General features: G+C 42.8%; 1 protein-coding gene and 1 pseudogene across 1 annotated transcript in view; both read left to right on the forward strand.

Moving 5' to 3' along the window:
- The window catches only part of ERG (ETS transcription factor ERG), a 374,857-nt gene that overhangs the window by 163,201 nt on the left and 188,797 nt on the right, over positions 1-22,859 (forward strand). The window lies entirely within an intron of this gene.
- On the forward strand, positions 12,833-12,945 carry LOC143986388 (U2 spliceosomal RNA; annotated as a pseudogene).

Consider the following 22,859-nt stretch of genomic DNA (forward strand, 5'->3'; position numbering starts at 1 on the left):
AAGTGAATTTTTTTTTGTCTCGGCTTCCTCCCGCAAGTACTTCTCACATTCATGAGAGCTCCCTCGCATGGTGAGAAGCTATAGCCGCTCGCTGTATCACGCGGCCCGCCCCCCGGCGCTCTGCGTCAGTGGATGTGATTGACAGCAGCACGAGCCAATGGCTGCACTGCTTTCCATCCATTCACTCCAGACAATCAGCGGCCAGGCTGAACGGTGGAAAGGACATCGGGGGACGAGCGTGGGACTTTCGGGGGGTGAGGTAAGTAAAACGGGGGGCTGGGGGGGTGCCGGCACTGTCAGATGTTTTTTCACCTTAATGCATTCTATGCATTAAGGATGAAAAAACATTTAACTTTACAACCCCTTTAAACCTACTGAGCACCTTTGGGTTCAATGTTGATTTTGATCCAGGTTTTTTCACCCATCCTCAGTTCCTCACCTCAAATTGTTTTCAGAGGCACGCATTTCCATAGACATACTGCAAAAACTTATGGAGAGCCTTACCAGAACAGTAGAGGCTCTTAAAGCTGCAAAGGTGAAGCGGAGACACTATATTAATGTGCAGGATTGTGTGCTGTAATACCCAGTGAGCCCATATACAGTGGGTGTGATAGTCAGGTATCCACAAACCTTTGTCTATATAATGTTTGTCCGCAATAAAAATGTCAGTGCTCGCATAAAAAAACATCAAGAATTTAGAGCTGAAACCCACATTGAAGCCCCTGCACCAGATACACGTGAACCTACCTATGCATTGCAACCTCTCTGCCTTCAAAAGTGCAGGTTGGATGTCTATCAGGAGATGTGAGTAATGTCTTTCGATATAGACAAGGGTTTACAGGTTGGGAGTGTGCAATGTCTGCAGAAAGGCTCCGGCGGTGCAGTGGGCAATTTGTGGTGGGATTAGCTGTTCACAACAGGCCCCACAACCTTAGAGTTTTACACAGCAGCATGGACGTGAGCATTCCAATGCATGGACGTGGTACAAAAGCTCTTGATGGGTTAACAGTCCTCCTTGCTATACTTTCAAGTTGGCCTGGAAACATTAGATTGGGCACAGAGCATGCAAAAACCTGTTGCATTCTGCCTAGGTTGAAGGGTATGGCATGAAAGTAAAGTCCTTCTTAAATCTGAACCATATGGTGCATCCCAAGGCGACACAAATACCATAACTCTGTAGATGTTTGTAGAGGATGAGCTGTCCTACTGCAATTGGGTGCATGGCTATCAGGAGATGTGAATAATGTCTTTCTAAATAAAGAAAGATGTGCATATTGGGACTGTCTCCAGAGAGGTTTAGGTCGGTAGGCTTAGCAATCCTTGGCCTACTGTAACACGGGGTCAGTATTAGATGTTAACAGCAGGCCCCGCAACCCGGGGGGCTTTACACAGCAACATGGCCTTGTGTGCTCCAACAATGCCAGGGTAATCTACAGAACCTCTTGATGGGTTAACATTCCCCCCCTTGTAGGCATTGCCAAACTACACTTTCAAGCATATATTTAGATTGGGCACAGAACACGTAAAAGCCTGTTGCTATCTGCATAGGTTGAAGGAGATGGCATGAAAGTCACTCTTCTCAAATCGGAACCATATGGTGCAGCCCAAGGCTACACAAAGGCAATAACTCTGTAGATGTTTGCAGAGGACGAGCTGTCATACCATAAGCTGCCATCACGGGAGGAGAAAAAAGGAATTTTAATATCACTGTCTGGCCAAGTATATTAATTTAAATTGAATGTGCTTTTCTCCCTGATACTATAGCTTTGAGGCAAAGTGTTCTCCTGGCAAGCCACTTCAAAACCTTCTTGATGTTTCAGAAGATTCTGATCAGATTAGCAGCAAAGTCTTTATCTGCAGCGTTTATTTTGGGAGGAATTTCCAGTAAAATAAGTTATATAACAATACTTTCTCCTAAAAAAAAAATGACTATCTTTCCCTGAACAATATTGCAGCATTGTCTACCGGGATCATTGTACAGCAGACGAAGAGACAATGGGATTTTCCAATTTTGGGCAAAATTTTGCCATGAACATAGCTGGGGACTTTCCAGGAGACATACTCCTGAGTTTTTTTTTTTTTTTTTACAGATTCTTCCAATGGTCCTAAATAATTTTCTACCATGTACAGGGGGAAATTCTACTTATTAAATAAATTAACATATAAGTTCAGGAGGAACTAGACAATTTTCTGTATGTGCGCACTGCTTTCTGGAGCCACACTAATGACCACCGTGTTCTATCAAAAAGCATCTGGAAAACCAGCATTCGATCCGCACTCGCAGCCGACGAATTAAAAAAAACTCTGTGTGTACCCAGCTTAAAGGGGAGCTCCGGCCCCCCTCCCAAAAAATTAAAGGTCTGCAGCTACAAATACTGTAGGTGCTGACTTTTACTATTATGGTATCTACCTGTCCAGGCATCCAGCCGCCATCTTGGCCTTGCGGCTTCACAGTCAGTTTCCTAATGCACATGGACCGATAGCGATGTGGTTTGTGAATGGGCTGGCTGCGGGCTGGCAGGGCCATCTTTAAGGCAGGGCAAAAGGGGCCCTGTCGTTGTTGGGCCCAAAGCAGCTGCCTCATACTTGCCAACTATCCCAGTTTACATTCCCTTGTCCCTTGAAGTTTTAGTCCTGTGCTGTGTCCTGCTATCTCAGTGTGAAATGCTGCTACTAATGCTGCCCAGCTCTGTCTTATTGTTGTGTACAGATGACTCACCTGCAGACCCTGTGTTTACATGTAAATAAGCGACATTCATATGTAAATAGCAGTGACATGCATATGTAAATAGCTGAGGCCAACGGAATTGATATGTAAATAAAGGCAGTATTCATATGTATATCATGCCCCGCTGCAGTGAGGAGATGATGTGCTGTAACTTATAGCAACCAAGCAGTATTACTGTACAGTAATCTCTAGCAGCCAATCAACAAGCAGAAATCATGTGCTGTAACCTCTAGCAACTAATAAGTGAGCCTTAAGGAGTGCTGTAACCTCTAGCCACCAGTCAGTGAGCAGTAATGATATGCTGTAACCTCTGGCAACCAATTGCAATTGCTGCCTGGTCTGATACAGTAAACTGATTTTAAGTCTAGCTGCTATTTATTTTATGTCTCAGAGAAGGTGGAGAGTGAAATTGCAAGGGGGGAGGGGGGCCCTAAGAAACTTTTTGCACAGGCCCAATCAATATTAAAGATGGCTGGGGGGGGGGGGCGAACTTTCAGCTCACTTCATCATGGCATATTGAGCTGGGAGTGGGAGTGGGTACCTGTCAAAACAATGTAACCCGCTCCCCCTCCAAAAGGTGCCAAATAAGGCAGCAGGGGGAGGGAGGAGGCAGAAAAGCTGAGTTTTCCCTGTTGGTTGGAGCTCCACTTTAAGTAAACCCTAACATTGAACTGTTATTTGCTTTCTTTTTGTCTAGTAATTAACCACTTCCCACCCGGCCAATGTACATATACGGCCGGGTGGGAGCTCTCTACTTCTGATAGGACGTTCAGGAACATCCTTCAGAAGGAGGGGGATCGCAGATCTCGGATCGGCAGGAGGGCTCTGTGATTGGCTGAGGAGAGGAGAGCAGATCGCTGCAGCCGGCGGGTGATCAGTGAGTATGAGCTGTTTTTACAGCTTTTTACTAACTGATCACCAGTCTAGTGTAAACACACAACACACCACACAGTGTAAACACACATGTCACCACAATACACATGTCACCACAATACACATGTCACCACACATGTCCCCAAATAATAAAAAGACATGTCCCCAAATAAAAAAACACATGTCCCCCACATATGTCCCACTAAAATCACATGTTCCAATGATTATCTGCACACATATGTATGTGATCACCTGCACACATCTGTACATGATCATTTGCGTACATATGTCCGTGATCACACAAACCAATTATTATACACTTAACTGAATTTTTTTTTACCAAAAACATGTAGCAGAATGCATTTTGGCTTAAATTTATGACAAAATTTGATTTTATTGGATTTCTTTTAAAATAGAAAAAAGAAAATATTGTTTTTTTTCCAAATAAAAACGGTGTCGTGAATAAATACCACCAAAATAAAGCTCTATTTGTGCGAACAAAATGATAAAAATTTCATTTGGGTACAGTGTAGCATGACCGCGCAATTGTCATTGAAAGTGCTAGAGCGATGAAAGCTGAAAATTGGGCTGGGAAGGAAGGGGGCGAAAGTGCCCTGTATTGTAGTGGTTAAACAATAAAAGCTGTGTTGTGTTATATCAGTTCAATAAGTGCAAAAAAATACTTGTTGATCCTGGCAAAAATCTTGTGAGCTGATAACTTCCTGTAGGTGCCTGTGCTGTTATCGGTTACATTAATCCCAGTTCTCTCTATGAACAACAGAATGTCTCCCTATATGTCATATAGGTGTGGAGAGGGAGGTGTTCTCTAGTCCTAAAACTCTTCCTATCCTAGGGTGACAAGGCTGCTCCTCCATAAAGTGAACATTGTAACTCTACAACCAGAAGTGTGATTCTGGCAGACTCACTAGGTCAAAATAATCATTTGTTCTTGGGTTCAGCTACATTTAAATCGTTCAATTTATAGTTTTGGGCAAACCATAACTAAGACCTTAAAAAACCTTTACCAAGTATTCATAGTTATTTCAAAACATCTGGAAGACATTGTACATAATTACAACTAATACATGCGTAAATTGCAAGGTGACCCACCCCATTAAGTGTTGGTAAACATTAGCTCATATAAAAGGCCAGTCCACCCAAAATGGATGGTTTAGATATAGGTAGAGCCTGAGGAGCGAACACCTGGACCCCTACGTGTCCTGGCTACTCAACATGTTTGTTCCCACCCACATTTGCACCTTCCATCTCATCCTATGGCTTTCTACCAGCAGGAATGGCGGGGGTTCTTCATAATGGTCGCAGCAGATGTGCAGACCCAGGAAATTAAACTGCACAGATCTCACATAAGATACTGCCAGGTGTTTGAAAGCTGAGCTCCAGGTATGATCTGGGCAGATGGCACTGGGGCAGATGGCACTGGGGGAGGAGGGCACTGGGGCGGATGGCACTGGGGGAGGATGGCACTGGGGCGGATGGCACTTTTTTTTCCTTTTTTTTTTTTTTTACTTACGGCCGCTGCAGCCGTTCATCTCTCCCCTCTCACACGCTGTCTGTGTGAGGAGGGAGAGCGGCGCTGAGAGATGATCTCATATGTTTACATATGAGATCATCTCTCATTGGACACGCCGATCGCGCTGTAAACGGCCGCTGTGATTGGCCGTTTACAGCGATCTGTGACTGGCTGTGTCCAGGGGACACGGCCAGCACAGAACTTCCCCGATGCACGCTCGCGGGAGCGCGCATTGCGGAAGTAAACAAGAGACCGTTCAGGAACGGCCTCCCGGCAGTTAGCGTCCGCTCTGTAGCCGTCTTTCGGCTATAGGGCGGGCGCGAAGCAGTTAAAGACAAATCCTTTTTCTGACACTTGTTGCTTACAAGTTAAAATCTGTATTTTTTGCTAGAAAATCCAAAACATTATATGTATATAATTTTCTTCAATTATTTTATTTTGATCAGGAGAAGGAAAATTCAAGTCAATAAAATAGTAGTACAAAAATAATGGTACACCACTATATATAGTACAATCATAACTCAATTAATTGAGTCTAAACAAATACCAACAAGTCTTCTGAGTATACAAAAATATATATATATGTATGCATGTATATATGTACGCTCCATTAGACAATTGTTGTCGGATTTTCCACAGACAAATGTTGGATGGCAGGTTTTAAAATTTTCCGCAAACAAATGTGTGTTGTCGGATTTTCCGAGCATGTGTACACAAGTCCGTCAATCAAAAGTCCAAAGTACAAACACGCATGCTCGGAAGCAAGTACGAGCCAGAAGCGGTCGGTCTTGTAAACTAACGTTCGTAATGGAGAATTAACATTTGTGACGTGGCAAATTATGAAATCTTGAAATGCAGCGCACAATTCTCTTCTTCTTTAATGGGATAATAATGAAGCTGCTTTGCTGGTGATACTGATGGAGTTATTGCAAACTAATTTTCAAAGGCTTTTGTTTTCAAATGATATCAAGAATAATATTATTATGCTTTTTTTTTGGGCAAGTTACCACAACACCATTATCTTGTAGTTTTTAAGATCAAATATACAACTATGTTGGTGTCCCTTGTCAATTTTACATTGTATTTTTTTAACTGTAACTGCCTACTCCCAAACTGTCATTTGAAGTAAAACACATAGCCAAGTATTATTCTACACAATTTTTTTTATTATTGTGCATTAAAAAAAGAAAACAAATAAAATTAGACATGCTATCTGCCAATAGAACTTAACCAAAATGTGCATTCTATGCATCCAAAAATATAGAAAATATAACAAATCAAATCAGTATTCAACCCAAAAAATAATGTCAAAGCAATAACTCCAAGGTCAATAATACATTGACGTTATCTCCTCTGATTCCACAACATGGTTGGTTGACCCTGACATTGACCCTAAGTTTTGGGTGGTGGGCAAGTTAGCTCCACTGGCAGGAGCCCTGTAAACAGATAGAGGTCCCTTAAATCAAACATTTTTTCCCCCTCTATGTCCACCTCCCAAACTTTGGATGGGCCTACCAGTTATCTCCTCCGATTCTGCAACATGGTTGGTTGATGAACGGCCGTTCAGAAACAAATTGAAAAGCTCAAAATGAAAAGCGCGAATCAACATTCATCAAACTTCTACTAATACAAAATCAGCAGACAGAGCCCAAAGGGTGGTGCTAAAGAGCTGAAAAGCCACGTAGTATGTCACTACGTTCATGATTGTTGACCAACAATTGTGTGACGTGTGTATGCAAGACAAGTTTGAGCCAACGCCCTTCAGACAAAAGTCCACGGTTTTGTTGGCCAACAATCCGATTGTGTGTACGAGGCTTTCGTTTTGGGCCGTTGACTAGCCCCATTGGCATGAGCTCCATAAACAGACAGAGGTCAGGGCAAGTAGTGTGCAGGCAGGGCCAAATCTCTTTGGGTGAGGGTGGAGACAGCTGGCAGACAGACAAGCGGTCAAAACCAGAGGGTAGGGGGTTAAGGTCAAAACCAGAATAGCAATCACAATTTGCAGAGGAGGAAGTCAGATACTTGGACAGATGACCAGCAGCCATCCATGGGAAGTGTGCAGGAGCGGTCACTTCCTTGTTCCTTGCTTAAGAAAAAACTGATGTGACACAATCCGGCCAGTAAAAATCAGCTTTTTCTTGTACACACAAAAACACATTCATGCTAAACTCATTTTGCACAGTAATCCCAACTGGATTTTTTCAGAGGATGTAACTGGAGCTTTTCCTTTGCTTGTTAGAGCCGTAATGTATTGTGAATGGCATTGACGGGGAATAAACCAATCAGGTCAAGGTGTTTAGGAGTACAGTCTAACCACTTGTTCTCCATCTGGATTCAATACGGCTCCCGGGTAATGTTACTCCTCCATACATCAAGTGGTCGGCCCTGCTTTATGGAGTCCTCCATCATGTAACTGGGACAAATACAATATTGTTTATGAGTATTGGAAGCTACTACACAAAAATTCTTATTTATATAAAATGAAATAAAAGCACGTGAAGTTCGGTTTATAGAGGATGTCCGATCACAATAAATATTTTTGGAACCTGGGTGAGTGGTTTATATCGGAATTGCCGGTTATTATTTTTGGGGATCATTTATGGAGTCTGATCTACTAAATAAAATAAACAGGACCAGGAGTATATGATTGGATTGGGTGCCTGCATGTGTGAGTGAATGTGTGCGAACGTTCGTCCACAGGCGCTGTCGCAATCCAAACACCTGTCTAGATAATCATACCTTGATCTTTAATGCGCATGTTTCTGTCCTGGTTTGCAATGAGTGTTGAACATCCAAATAATGTGTCTTTTATACTCCTGTTGCAATAAAGCGTACCACGTAATTTGCACGTCAAACATTTTTTATAAAAACCTAAATTTTTTTTAAGGAGAACAGCTTACTAAACCATGAAACATGCATCCACCAAGCTAAAACAACCACCACACTATGCCGTCGTATGAAAGTGCCAGCATAACTACAATTATTTATCATTTCTCAATCTGTTTTCTAAGCACTAGCATATGGAATTCCGTATGCTGACTAGTACTAAAACTTTTGAGCATGTGCACAATGATCAGCACATGCAGTACAATAGCCCACCTCTACTCCTTTATAGAATTTAAGGACAATGTCACAAGTTCTATCACCCAATAAAATACCATACCTTTATCCACACCCCTGAGTCCTTCACTGTGTGGCCCTGCCTTGGCATTGCACAGCCTTTTCTATAAAAATATATAATTGGTCCATATTGAAGTGTCCTCTGGCCATCGTGTGGAATATGGACCATTCATAGGAAACATAGGGGCTAGGCGCAGGACGCAGCTGGGATGTTTTTACTGCAAAGGCCACCCAGGAACTTGGGAGTAGTAATGAAAGCAAGTAACTACGCTGAAACGGTGAGGGTATTTTTAAAGGAGGAATTCAATGTGAAGTTGTCCTCTAACCCTTTTATTACCCTCACCATACATAGTTTTTTTCTTTTATTTACTATTTATCTATTACAGATACTTATATAGCGCTGACAATTTATGCAGTGCTTTACATATATATTGTACATTCACATCAGTCCCTGCCCTCAAGGAGCTTACAATATAAGGCCTCTAACTCACATTCATACATACACATACTAGGGCCAATTTAGACAGGATCCAATTAATCCCTTCGTGCCTAAGGGTAAAATAAATCTTAATCCATCATTAAAGTTTTGAATGACGGATTCACCATTCCTCCTCGGACCTCCTCCTCAATGGAGTGTCCACTTGAGGATGAGGCCCCATATATATTTAATACGAAGTCACAGGAAGTTCTTAATTACTAATGAAAATGATTTGATACTCCTATATAGCTCAATCTGCAAGTAATTAAAATGGTATTAATATTTTTCTGCTGAGCCCCCCCCTCCCCTTCCCAGATCATCCCTCCCCATATCCTCCCCCACCCAACAGTTTGATTATAGATTGTATATTCCAGGTGGTGCCCCATGACAGATGGCACCGCATGGTTGGGTTTTATATTGTACAGAACATTTTGTAAACCTTTATATATTTGTAAGATATAATGTTCTATGTGTTGAACGTATGTTGTACACCCCCCCCCCCCTTTTTTTTTCAATGCTTCATTTGTGTTATTTTTGTATCTTTAAAAAAACGTAATAAAAACTATATTCAACCTTAAAGTCTTGAATGATGGCTACTGCGCAGTTGGATAACTCTGGGAGGGCATATTCCCAGAAGCACACCTGGAAATGTCCATGACCATTGGGTCCTCCGGACCCGGCACGTCATGGAAGGGGGTAAAGGGCCAATGACAGCGGCCCTTTACCACGTGATCACCCCGTCTAATGATGGAGCGATCAGTTGTCAACAGACTGGACCATGTTCGGTTCAGCTCCTCCCCTCTCCTCACACTGATCGGCACAGTGTGCGAGGAGAGGAAGGAGCCTGGTGCAGCAGCGCTGTGGGCTGGATCTCAAGTGCCCATACATTGTACCCCATACTCATTCACATAGGGTGGGGGGGGCCGGGATCCCGCAGACCCCAACAACCAACGGCCAGGGTTGTCGGGAAGAGGCCCTTGTTCTCATCAACATGGGGACAAGGTGCTTTGGGGTGGGGGGGCCGCGTGCCCCCCCTTCCCCAAAGCACTCCCCCATGTTGAGGGCACGCGGCCTGGTACGGCTCAGGAGGGGGGCACTTGCTCGTCCCCACCCCCTTTCCTGACCGGCCGGGTTGCGTGCTCGGATAAGGGTCTGATATGGACTTAAGGGGGGTCCCCCATGCTGTTTTTTCGGCGTAGGGCTTCACCATTAAGTCCATACCAGGTGACGGGGCCAGCGACGCTTCATTCGCTGGTCCCAGCTTCCTGGAGCCGCGCTCAAAATGAACAGACTTTCCTCCGTGTGTGGGCAAGTCCGTTCATTTCAAAAGTACCTAGTCCGCTGGAAAAGTCCCGTGTGTGGGCAGGTCCGCTCGTTTGGACAGTCCGGCGGACTTTACGGCGGTTTGTTCGCCAGACTAAGTCCGCGGGATAGTCTGATCGTGTGTACGCGGCATCAGTTTCATTTTTTTAAATATTACAAAAAAATATGGAGATTGTACTGAGTTCGTGTGGACCAAAATGTATTTGATTTTTTTTTAATCTAAAGACACACAGCTGCATTAATATTTTATTACATATAAAATTTCAGCTGACATTATGTCATTCTATGGACCCTCTGCTCTCAGAAAATATAATGTGTTGGGGATTTTTTCATGTACACAATGAGCATTTCAGCATGCATGACCAAAGTGAAATAAATGACTTTGGCAGCCGAAAGGGTTACAGTGTTTTACAGTCTCCTTTAATGATAGCCACACGCACTTGATGCGGTTTTATTCCTATATGGTATGTGCATCTCAAAAATGCTACCAGCTAGTACCAACAAACCGCAGAGAAAAATCTCATTTTTATTTTAAGTATGCCAAGGCCTAGCTGGCATCCTTTGATAGATTCTATAGCAAACCACCCTTAATAAATGCCACGTATGTTCGCTGTAACCTGTGCGCATGCGTACACACACGTCATGATGAATAATACAGTTTGTGAGGATAGGTTTTGAATGTTTGCACTATAGATGCTCAAATCTGCTAATAAAGAAAGCCAAATGCTGCATTTTTGCTACGTTTTTTTTTTTTGCAAATTCTTAATTTTTACAGTAAAATGTCTTCTGCAACCGTTTTTAGGTTTCATATGAATAAAGGAAAACATATAAAATTCCTGGAAATGCATGTACATGTGTTGCATTTCACATGTGTTGTCCAAGCTCAGGCTAGGAGAAAGGACAGAAAAGGAAATGACATAAAGGAAAGGGAGAAAAATGCAAACAAAAACATAAAATACATGCAAGACACATAAGCAATGCATAGAGAAAAGCAGCAAAACATATTTGAATGCAAACTTTTAAATTTAAATGAATCGAAGGGTGGCACAATGGTGTAGTGAGTAGCACTCTCACTTAGCATTAAGAAGGGTCGCTGGTTCAAATCCCAATCACGACACTACCTGCCTGAACTTTGCCTGTTCTCCCTGTGCCTGCGTGGGTTTCCTCCGGGTACTCTGGTTTCCTCCCACCCTCCAAAGACATGCAGGTAGGTTATTTGGCTTCTGTCCAAAATTGGCCCTAGTATATGAATGGGGACCTTGGATTGTGGGCTCTTTGAGGGTAGGTACCGATGTGAGTGTGCAATGTACAGGGATAGGGACAATTGTAGACACTCACTCAGTTTGAACTGGATGGACTGGTGTCTTTATTCAACCTTACTAACTATGAAACTATGAAAGGGTTCTTGCACTTGGATGTGTAAAAAAGCCAAATTTTTAGACCGTCTGGCATTTTTTTTTTACTGACCTAAATGTAGCCCTTTGTTTTTAATTGGCCTGTACACACAGACACGTAAGCTTGCGTTTTGTATAGATCTGTAAAAAGAGAAAAAAGCATTGCTCATCAGTATCGTACGTGCGTACATGTGCATATGCACGTATGCCACAACTCCTTAATTAACCACTTCCCGACCAGCGCACGACGATGTACGTCGACAGAATGGCACGGGCAGGCATATTGGCGTACAGGTACGTCCAATATTCAATGCCGCCCTGCCGTCAGGAGCGCGCCGCCGGCGGCGCGCTCCCGCGCTGGTCGGGACCCCCGTGAGTCCGGTCGTGGGACCCGCGGACTCGATCGCCGCGATCGTCTCACGGAGCGGCCGAATGGAGGAAATGCAGAGTAAACAGCATTTCTCCGTTCTGCCTAGCAACTAGTGACGCTGATCTCTGCTCCATGTGATTGGAGCAGAGATCAGTGTTCACTAAATGAAAGCCCAACCCCCCCACAGTTAGTAACACACCCCTAGGAACACTTAACCCCTACACTGCCACCCACTGGTTAACCCCTTCACTGCCAGTGTCATTTACACAGGAATCACTGCATTTATATAGCAGTGATTACTGTATAAATGACAATGGTCCCAAAAATGTGTCAAAAATGTCCGATGGGTCCCCCACAATGTCGCAGTCACAATAAAAATCGCTGATCGCCGCCATTACTAGTAAAAAAAAAAAAATTATTAATAAAAATGTTATAAAACTATCCCTATTTTGTAAACGCTATAACTTTTGCGCAAACCAATCAATAATCGCTTATTGCGATTTTTTTTTTTACCAAAAATATGTAGAAGAATACGTATCGGCCTAAACTGAGGGAAAAAATGTTTTTTTATATATTTTTGGGGGATATTTATTATAACAAAAAGTAAAAAATAATGCGTTTTTTTCAAAATTGTCGCTCTATTTTTGTTTATAGCGCAAAAAATAAAAACCGCAGGGGTGATCAAATACCACCAAAAAAAAGCTCTATTTGTGGGAAAAAAAGGACGTCAATTTTGTTTGGGAGCCACGTCGCACGACCGCGCAATTGTCAGTTAAAGCGACGAAGTGCCGAATCGCAAAAAGTGGTCTGGTCTTTGACCAGCAAAATGGTCCGGTCTGCAAGTGGTTAAATACAAAACTAGAAGAATTTTTGCACATGTGTATGTGTATGTGTATGCGCACAGCAGTCCATTCACTTCATTGGCCCCCTTTATGCATGAGAAATGTGGAAAAGTCCCTGACGCTTCCAAAAATGTGCCGTACCAAACCACATGGTGCTGTGGCACGTTTGCAGATGTGCTTCTCTGCCTTTTGGCTAAGATCAGGTGTAGTATCTGTTCTCATAATTTTCCAGTAGGGGTGCTCGACCATAATATTCATATTAATGGCTGGCTGTATAGTACCTCTGCTGGTATGATGGGGGTCCTGAGGAGCCTTCCTGATAGGTGAAGAAACCGAATGAGGGTGAACCACATAAGATGTGGATTGGGAGCACTCCCTAGGCATGGACGGTTCTGCATGACCCAGTGCCTTCTGATTTGAATAGTGCTACCTGGTCTGACCAATGGCTGGAAAGACAGAGAGCCCATGGTGTCAGTGCTCCCTAGAAGTTGGTCTCTCCTCAAGGATGCTCTTAGTATCACTTGGCGTGGAAAACTACTGTGTGAAGCACAAGGCCACGTCATCTAATATTTTTTTCCCCACCGTGCCTCTTGGGGTAGGCCTTTTGGATAACTCCAGGGCAATTTTTGCTACCAGGCCATAAGGCCTAGCCTATGCACCTACACAGTCACTTCTGGACCTACCATGAAGTCTAGGGGGAGGATGTTTGGCATTAGGTTCCTTCTTCCCCTGATCCGGGGGGTTTCTCTTTAGGAGTGCCCCTCACCTAGTACTTGTTTGTTAGCTTCAGTTGACCTTGAGGAGAGGGGCCTGCCAGGCCTTTTGGCTAGGTGGACCAAATTGAGCCTTGCCCCTGTCAGGAGCCTCTCGTCTTGGGAGGTCAGCGTAGAGTCCTAATTCTTCAGAAGGGAAGTGTGTGTTTTTCACATGTACTTTTTTTGTACACTTAGGTGTTTTTGTTTTTGCGCACCACCACGGGTTTAAAAAACAAAAAAACAAAAAACATGTTTGCAGATGTGTGGGGGTGTCGTTAACAACGAATGGCTCCACTGCACATCTGCTAAAGGGTGGCACGTTTCTTTGTATTTTGGGAAAGTACGCATTATTGCACGTAATCCCAACGCACATCGTGAACCTAGCCTATGAGTCTGAGTCCACTCCGTGAAAACAATGCACTCCTTGTGGCTGATATCCTAACTCGGTACTTCTAAAGTGACGCTCTGAAGGTACAAATATTAAGGCTACTTTTGCTGACTTGATTTTAAAGCTGTAGGTTGTGGGCTGTTATATTGATCCTTGCTTTCCTGCCTATCAAGGAGCAAGCATGCAACGTCCGAAAGTTCCTTGTTATTGACCCACTAAACGGCAAACCCACTAGACAGCGACAAAAACCCCAAAGGCCTTCTATCCCCTCTCTACTCTGTCCAAAACCAAAAATGTTTTGCCTTCTATTCTAACACTTCTGTAAAAACTTCTTGTGTTATCTAGCCCTCCCAGTTCTTCTCTTGGGACTACAGGACAAGTAGCCTTTATGTTGTGGAGAATAGGCCTGGGGGGGTGGTTTCCGTAGTTTAGCGAAAGTCAATGGGCAGGGCTGACACCATTCATGCCACAAAAACGCTGTACCATAACAATAAATTAGTAGCTGAGTGCATTTCTTGCAGATCACAAGGTATTTTTCTGTACTTGCAGGGTCTCTAAAGGGATATAACATAGAAAATGTATATTTATTGCAGAGATGTACTGTATCTTTTTTTTTTCTTTTTTTTTTTAGGTCTACGTTTCTATGGCCTGGCCTAGGCCTACGTTTCTATGGCCTGACCTAGGCCTACGTTTCTATGGCCTGACCTAGGCCTACATTTATATGGCCTGACCTAGGCCTACGTTTCTATGGCCTGACCTAGGCCTACGTTTCTATGGCCTGACCTAGGCCTACGTTTATATGGCCTGACCTAGGCCTACGTTTCTATGGCCTGACCTAGGCCTACGTTTCTATGGCCTGATCTAGGCCTACGTTTCTATGGCCTGACCTAGGCCTACGTTTCTATGGCCTGACCTAGGCCTGCGTTTCTATGGCCTGACCTAGGCCTGCGTTTCTATGGCCTGACCTAGGCCTACGTTTCTATAGCCTGACCTAGGCCTACGTTTCTATGGCCTGGCCTAGGCCTACGTTTCTATGGCCTGACCTAGGCCTACGTTTCTATGGCCTGGCCTAGGCCTACGTTTCTATGGCCTGACCTAGGCCTACGTTTCTATGGCCTGGCCTAGGCCTACGTTTCTATGGCCTGACCTAGGCCTACGTTTCTATGGCCTGACCTAGGCCTACGTTTCTATGGCCTGACCTAGGCCTACGTTTCTATGGCCTGGCCTAGGCCTACGTTTCTATGGCCTGACCTAGGCCTACGTTTCTATGGCCTGACCTAGGCCTACGTTTCTATGGCCTGACCTAGGCCTACGTTTCTATGGCCTGACCTAGGCCTACGTTTCTATGGCCTGACCTAGGCCTACGTTTCTATGGCCTGACCTAGGCCTACGTTTCTATGGCCTGACCTAGGCCTACGTTTCTATGGCCTGACCTAGGCCTACGTTTCTATGGCCTGGCCTAGGCCTACGTTTCTATGGCCTGGCCTAGGCCTACGTTTCTATGGCCTGGCCTAGGCCTACGTTTCTATGGCCTGACCTAGACCTGCGTTTCTATGGCCTGACCTAGACCTGCGTTTCTATGGCCTGACTTAGGCCTGCGTTTCTATGGCCTGACCTAGGCCTGCGTTTCTATGGCCTGACCTAGGCCTACGTTTCTATGGCCTGACCTAGGCCTATGTTTCTATGCTTCCACCAGTTTTTTTCTTAGGTCTGGCTTATATTTTAGAGAGGAACTAAATTGCATCTAAGCTCTACAAGCTGAATACACTATCAATTCATTTTGAATATTCAAAGCAATCTCCCCCATCCATTCATGCCCATATGCTTTTTTTTTTTTTGAGAAATGCTTTTGAAAAACAGCCCCTAGTATTTCTAGCTGCGGCAATTTTTTAGTGGGGCGGGTGATTCATGTAGCATTTACTTCCTGGAATCTATCAGCCGTTGGCTCAGGCATGCAGGCAGGAGGGTGTGCTTAGCTGAGAAAGCCCCTCCTACAGATGAAAGAAAAACAGCCCTGATGAAGGTTCCTGGGATGTATAGTATTTTATTTTTATTTTTTTGTAAATTCTATATTTTATTTTCAAGAACTTTTACACACCAAACACAAATACAATTTCATTGTATACGTATAACAAAACATATCCCAGATATATATTGTTTCATTTTGCATCCATGTATAGTATCTTGGCCTAGGCCAGAAACCAGGAAGCAACTAAAGAAATGTAAAAAAAAAAAAACACTTTTAAAACAGGTAAATATAATATACCTTCATCTCTACTTACTAATTCTAGGAGCATAAGTATTACAAATAGTTAATGTTGACTGAGGGAGTATAGTTTGCTTTAAAGAAGGAACTGCAGTCCGCTCACATAATTTGTAATAAAAAAAATATTTGCCATTCTGAAGCTTCCCTCCATCCACTTTGCATATTATTTTATATATACTGTGATTCTGTACTTGCCAAATATGCTGCAGAAATCTCCCTCCGCTGAGTCTGGCTGCATCCATTTTAACTGTGGGCAGCAAAAGCTGCTGCCTATTCACTTCTTGGATTTACACAGACACACCTCCAGCTCTGCAGCTCTGATTGGCCCTCTTATGACTCTTCCCCCCTCCCTACCTGGCAAACTGTCAAGAGAGTGATAGAGAGAGAGTGGTGTATGATGTCATAAGACTAGGCTAATGACCAGACAAGAAACATGAAGTGGGCTGTATAAGGTATTTACTTTCAGAATAAAAATGTTTTACTATCCAAAGTTAAAACAACAAGAAGGGCAGAAGATTTGATAGATGGAAAGATGATAAAATGAATGAAGTTCCACTTTAAGTGGGAAGAATTGAGTGACTGTAGTGGAATACAGAGCTCCCTCTAGTGGATGATCTGCAATTACTTACATTGACTACTATAATGAAAAATGGTTAGACAGGTAAAAATGATTACCCATCACATTTTTAACTCTTTCCCTCTACATAAAAATTTAAGGAATTTTGACTGTCAATATACTTTGGGGTAAACACTGTAATAATAGCTGAAAATATGTGTCCACTGTATATCTTCTTCAAGTGGTTGTAAACCTCAGTCATGAAATACGAACAAAGCATATCCCTCTATAGTGTGTACTTGTCTCAATCCAGAACAATAAGTGTCATTTCTATCCATTGCCCCGTTCCTCTGCTATCTGCATGAGTCGCTTCTGACAACGTTTCCTCACACCAAGTGGTGAACAAGAAACAGGGGTAGGGAGCTCCAGCACGCAGCCTGGGATTGACAGCCTCTGTCCCTGTGTGCTATGTAAAGGGGGGTGTGCCCCTCCCCTCCAATCAGCTCTCAGTGATCTCCTCTTTGAGCTCTGCAGAGTGTAATATCAGCTCCACACACCCTGCTTTTCTGACAACTCAGACAAGCTTTATAAATACTGGAATTTGAACAGCTGTAGAGAAGACAGCAGATAAACAGGTACAACTTATGCAGGGGGATTTGTTCAATCTCTGTGTATCACCTGAGGCCAGTCACTTCACTGGGTATATGGAAGGGTTTACAACTTTAACCACTTAGCGACCACCCTATGGCAGTGTTACTGCTACAGGGTGAGTAGCTGTTCACCAGATCACGTGTATACACGTGATTCCAGACTTTCACCTGTGGGCCGCTGCTGCTGTGAAAATGCATAGCAGAATCCCATGTGTGGGTGTCACCCGCTCGATGCCATCCAGCACCCACCGTTCGCATAAAATCCATCTCTTCCCTTAGTAAAAGCAGCACACATAGTAAACACAAACACTGGCTAGGCACACAGTTAACCCTTTGATCGCCCCTAATGTTAACTGCTTCTCAGCCAGTGTCATTAGTACAGTGACAGTGCATATTTTTAGCACTGATCACTGTATTAGTGTCACTGACTCCCAAAAAGTGTCAGTGTCTGTCCGCCATTACTAGTATACAAAAAATATATAAATAAAAATTCTATAAATATATCCCATAGTTTGTAGACGCTATAAGGTTCACCTAAACCAATCAATATACACTTATTGGGATTTGTTTTTAACAAAAACATGTAACCGAATACATATTGGCCTAAATTTATGAAGAAATTCGATTTAAAAAATAAATAAATTATTGGATATGTTTTTAAACAGAAAGTAAAAAATATTGTTTTTTTTTTCCTCAAAATTGTTGGTCTTTTTTTTTTTTTTTTTATAGCACAAAAAAAACAAAAACAAACGCATTGGTGATCAAATACCACCAAAAGAAAAAGGAAAAAGAGGACATACTTTTTTATTTTTTTGCATACAGTGTTGCATGACCGCAAGCTTCAGTTAAAGTACTGTAGTGCCGTACTGCAAAAAATTGCATGGTCATGAAGGGTGGGGGGGGGGGGGGGGGGGGGAGCCTTCCAGAGTTCAAGTGTTTAAGCTGAACTCCAGAAAAAAAAAACTTGTGGTTCCCCCCCCCCCCAACTCAGGGGTTAATAGTTAGTTTTGCCTAGCGGGTGATAAATAGAGTAGACCACCTTATTCCTTGCCCTCAGTGATCAGACTGCAACTCTGTACATTTGTAGTAAGCTACAGTAAAACCTTGGTTTGAGAGTAACTTGGTTTGAGAGCGTTTTGCAAGACAAGCAACATTTTAGAAATAAATTTTGACTTGATATAAAAGCGATGTCTTGATATACAAGTACCATCATGTCACTACCGAGTATAACAGAGAAGAGAGGCGCCTCTAAATGTAGCAATACTGTTAGATTTAATGAAGATACAACATTTAGCAACATATTGCTACACTTTATGCCCCATACACACGGTCGGAAATTCCAATGGAAAAAGTCCAATCGAAATTATGTTGTCGGAAAGCCAATCGTGTGTGGGCTCTATCGGACTTTTTACGTCGGAATTTCCGACGGAAAAAGTTTGAGAGCTGGATCTAGAATTTTCCGACAACAAAAATCCGATCAGACTTTTTCCAATCGTGTGTAGAGAATTATGACGGACAAAGTGCCGTGCATGCTCAGATCAAATTACGAGACGAAAGCTATTGGCTATTGGCCCCTTTGTAGTCCTGTCGCACGTGTTGTCACCGCTTTCTGCATGATCGGATTTTCCGACAACTTTGTGCGACCGTGTATATGCAAGACAAGTTTGGGCCAAAATCCGTCAGAAAAGATCCAACGGATTTTGTGGTGGGAATGTCCGACCGTGTGTACGGGGCATTAGAGGCGCCTCTCTTCTCTTTTATACTCTGGAGCTCCTGCTGGATTTTGCTTCTAATCCCCTTGTGGAGGCTTCCATTTATGGATGGACATTTTATGGTTACACAACCTGGTCACATTGCTATAATCTTTTTATATGGACTATAAACTGAAGGACTTGTGAATAAATGGTTGTGGAACGAATTATCTGAGTTTCCATTATTTCTTATGGGGAAATTTGCTTTGATATACAAGTACTTTGGATTACAAGCATGTATCTGGAATGAATTATGCTCGCAATCCAAGGTTTTACTGTATTTTAAAAAAATAATAGCTTGCAAAACATCCCATTCAGCAGCAGCTTTCTATATGAATTTGAATGTATTATTCATTCATTTGTATTTATTGTAAACTTCACTTTAACCACTTGCCGACCAGCGCACGGCGATGTACGTCGACAGAATGGCACGGGCAGGCAAATGGGCGTACATGTACGTCCCTTTAAATTTGCCGCCCTGCCATCGGGAGCGCGCCGCCGGCGGTGCGCCCCCGCGCTGGTCGGGACCCCCGTGAGTCCGGTCGCGGGACCCGCGGACTCGATCGCCGCGGGCATCCCCGCGATCGTCTCACGGAGCGGCCGAATGGAGAAGTGCTGTTGTAAACAACATTTCTCCATTCTGCCTAGAAACTAGTGACGCTGATCTCTGCTCCATGTGATTGGAGCAGAGATCAGTGTTCACTAAATGAAAGCCCAACCCCCCCACAGTTAGTAACACGCCCCTAGGAACACTTAACCCCTACACTGCCACCCACTGGTTAACCGCTTCACTGCCAGTGTCATTTACACAGGAATCACTGCATTTATATAGCAGTGATTACTGTATAAATGACAATGGTCCCAAAAATGTGTCAAAAATGTCCGATGGGTCCCCCACAATGTCGCAGTCACAATAAAAATCGCTGATCGCCGCCATTACTAGTAAAAAAAATAATAAAAAATTATTAATAAAAATGCTATAAAACTATCCCTATTTTGTAAACGCTATAACTTTTGCGCAAACCAATCAATAATCGCTTATTGCGATTTTTTTTACCAAAAATATGTAGAAGAATACGTATCGGCCTAAACTGAGGGAAAAAAATTTTTTTTTATATATTTTGGGGGATATTTATTATAACAAAAAGTAAAAAATAATGTGTTTTTTTTCAAAATTGTCGCTCTATTTTTGTTTATAGTGCAAAAAATAAAAACAGCAGGGGTGATCAAATACCACCAAAAGAAAGCTCTATTTGTGGGAAAAAAAGGACGTCAATTTTGTTTGGGAGCCACGTCGCACGACCGCGCAATTGTTAGTTAAAGCGACGCAGTGCCGAATCACAAAAAGTGGTCTGGTCTTTGACCAGCAAATTGGTCCGGTCTGAAAGTGGTTAAACTATACTTTAGGAGACAGTGAGATATGTCTTCCTTTGCGTTACGTAAATTTACTTTTCCAAAATTCTCCAAAATGGCACAGATACAAAATGTATTTGAAAGTCCGTGAGTGCCACATACATACTCTGCAAATCACGTCTCATAAAGTTTCTGTGGGGCGGCTGTTTTCCGATTGGGTAATTACTTTTACAGCAGTAGTGAAATGTGTGGGTGTGTAATAGAGGCTATTTTTACATGCCTAGCGGGGACTGTAACCACAGAGTTTAGACTATGCTGAATATTTTGTTTTTGCTTGCCATTGGATTTAGAAAATCAGTAAAACGTCCAGACGTAAATGAAGCCTTATTTTCTGTGTGAACTGGAGGCTGGAGAAGTTGGCTTAGGTACAATAAATCGACGAAGTTTGATTTGGTAACCTGCTTATGTACAGTTCCCGGACAGTTTATACAACATCATCATAATGATCAGAGTTGGGAATCCATGACTTCCCGGGTCACATCATTTCCTCCAATTCAGTAATTTCTCAAAAAAATAAAACCATAAAAATCATTTTAAAAAATCCTGGCTTATTAAATATCCAAGTACATCAAACAAGGTGTTTGATATAACTCCTCACCTTTTACCTTTTCTCTACTGGGATCTATGGTAGTTTCATTCCAATTTCCTTCTCTTTCAAAAAAAACATTCTGCAAACACAGAAATCTTTACACTGAGTTATATTAATTAAAGAGGAAGTCAACTCTCCCCCTCTGATGCTTCTTTTCATTTACTCCATTATAACCACTTAAGCCCCGGACCAATTTGCAGCCAAAGGACCAGGCCCCTTTTTGCGATTCGGCACGGCGTCGCTTTAACTGACAATTGCGCGGTCGTGCGACGTGGCTCCCAAACAAAATTGCTGTCCCTTTTTTTCCCCACAAATTGAGCTTTCTTTTGGTGGTATTTGATCACCTCTGCGGTTTTTATTTTTTGCGCTATAAACAAAATAGAGCGACAATTTTGAAAAAAATTCTATATTTTTAACTTTTTGCTATAATAAATATCCCCAAAAAATATATTAAAAAACATTTTTTTTCCTCAGTTTAGGCCGATACGTATTCTTCTACATATTTTTGGAAAAACAAATCGCAATTATTGATTGGTTTGCGCAAAAGTTATAGCGTTTACAAAATAGGGGAAAGTTTTATAGCATTTTTATTAATTTTTTTTTTACTAGTAATGGCGGCGATCAGAGATTTTTATTGTGACAGCGACAATATGGCGGACACATCAGACATTTTTGACAAATTTTTGGGACCATTGTCATTTATACAGCAATCAGTGCTATTTAAATGCACGGATTCCTGTGTAAATGACACTGTTAGTGAAGGAGTTAACCACTAGGGGGCAGTGTAGGGGGGTTATGTATGACATTATGTGTTTTTTTTTATTGTAGGGGGCGTGGCCTGGCATGTGACGTCACTGATCGTCCTTCCCTATAAAAGGGAACAGACGATTGGTGACAGCCACAATAGGAAGCACGGGAAGAGGTTTGTTTACACAGACCTCTCCTCGTTCTTCAGCTCTGTGACCTGATCGCGGGACACCAGCGGCGATCGGGTCCGCTGGTCCCGCAGCCACGGTCACGGAACTCAGGACCAGGTCAGGAGCGCACCTCTGATGGCGCTCTCCCGACCCACGGCTGGGCACTTAAAGAGCCACGTACAGTTACGTGATTGTGCCCAGCCGTGCCATTCTGCCGACGTATATCGGCGTGAGGCGGTCCTTAAGTGGTTAATAAGTAATTATCAAACTATAGCCACTGTAATCCAGCCCAAATCGCATATTACTTATTGTTTAAAGAAACTTTAAGAAACTCGTTTCCAGGGGTAAGGCAGCTCCATCCTAAGTATTGTTTTCTGAGTCCACAGTGGAGTGTATTTCCGCCCTTACATTGAGCACTTCCTGTACTGTTAACCAAGCCTCCTTCTCAATCCAACGTTTCTATGGCAACCCTGCTTCCCTATTCATAGCTGACTTGTTTTATTTCATAGTATTTACTTGTGCCGAATGTCTAATGTTTGCCGTTGTCAGTCTTATCAGCTTGAGCTGATAAGACTGCACTAATGGCCAAGTTTACACTGCATGTGAGGTCACATGGTATGTAGGAGGAAGCTCTGAATGATTCTGCAGCCTCCTGGGATATCAGTAGTGTGCCGTAGGAAGTCCTGATAACAGATAGACAAGCACATAGAGAGTGTGCCGTAAATCAAGGGAGATATTGGCATGCTCAGTGCTGTCATTCTAAAGAACAAAAAGGATTACAACAATACTAAGAAAGTAAGGAGATATCTACAAGCAGTGTTCATTAGGGTTTTTATGCTGATTTACATGGGACAGAGTTGTGGGGGAGAGTTTACAACCACTTTAAGCATTTCCACGGTTAGAGTTGGAATTTGG

The sequence above is a fragment of the Lithobates pipiens genome, unplaced genomic scaffold, assembly GCF_037356315.1.
Source record: "Lithobates pipiens isolate NorthernLeopardFrog02 unplaced genomic scaffold, aLitPip1_a1.2 Scaffold_16, whole genome shotgun sequence".
Lineage (NCBI taxonomy): Eukaryota > Metazoa > Chordata > Amphibia > Anura > Ranidae > Lithobates > Lithobates pipiens.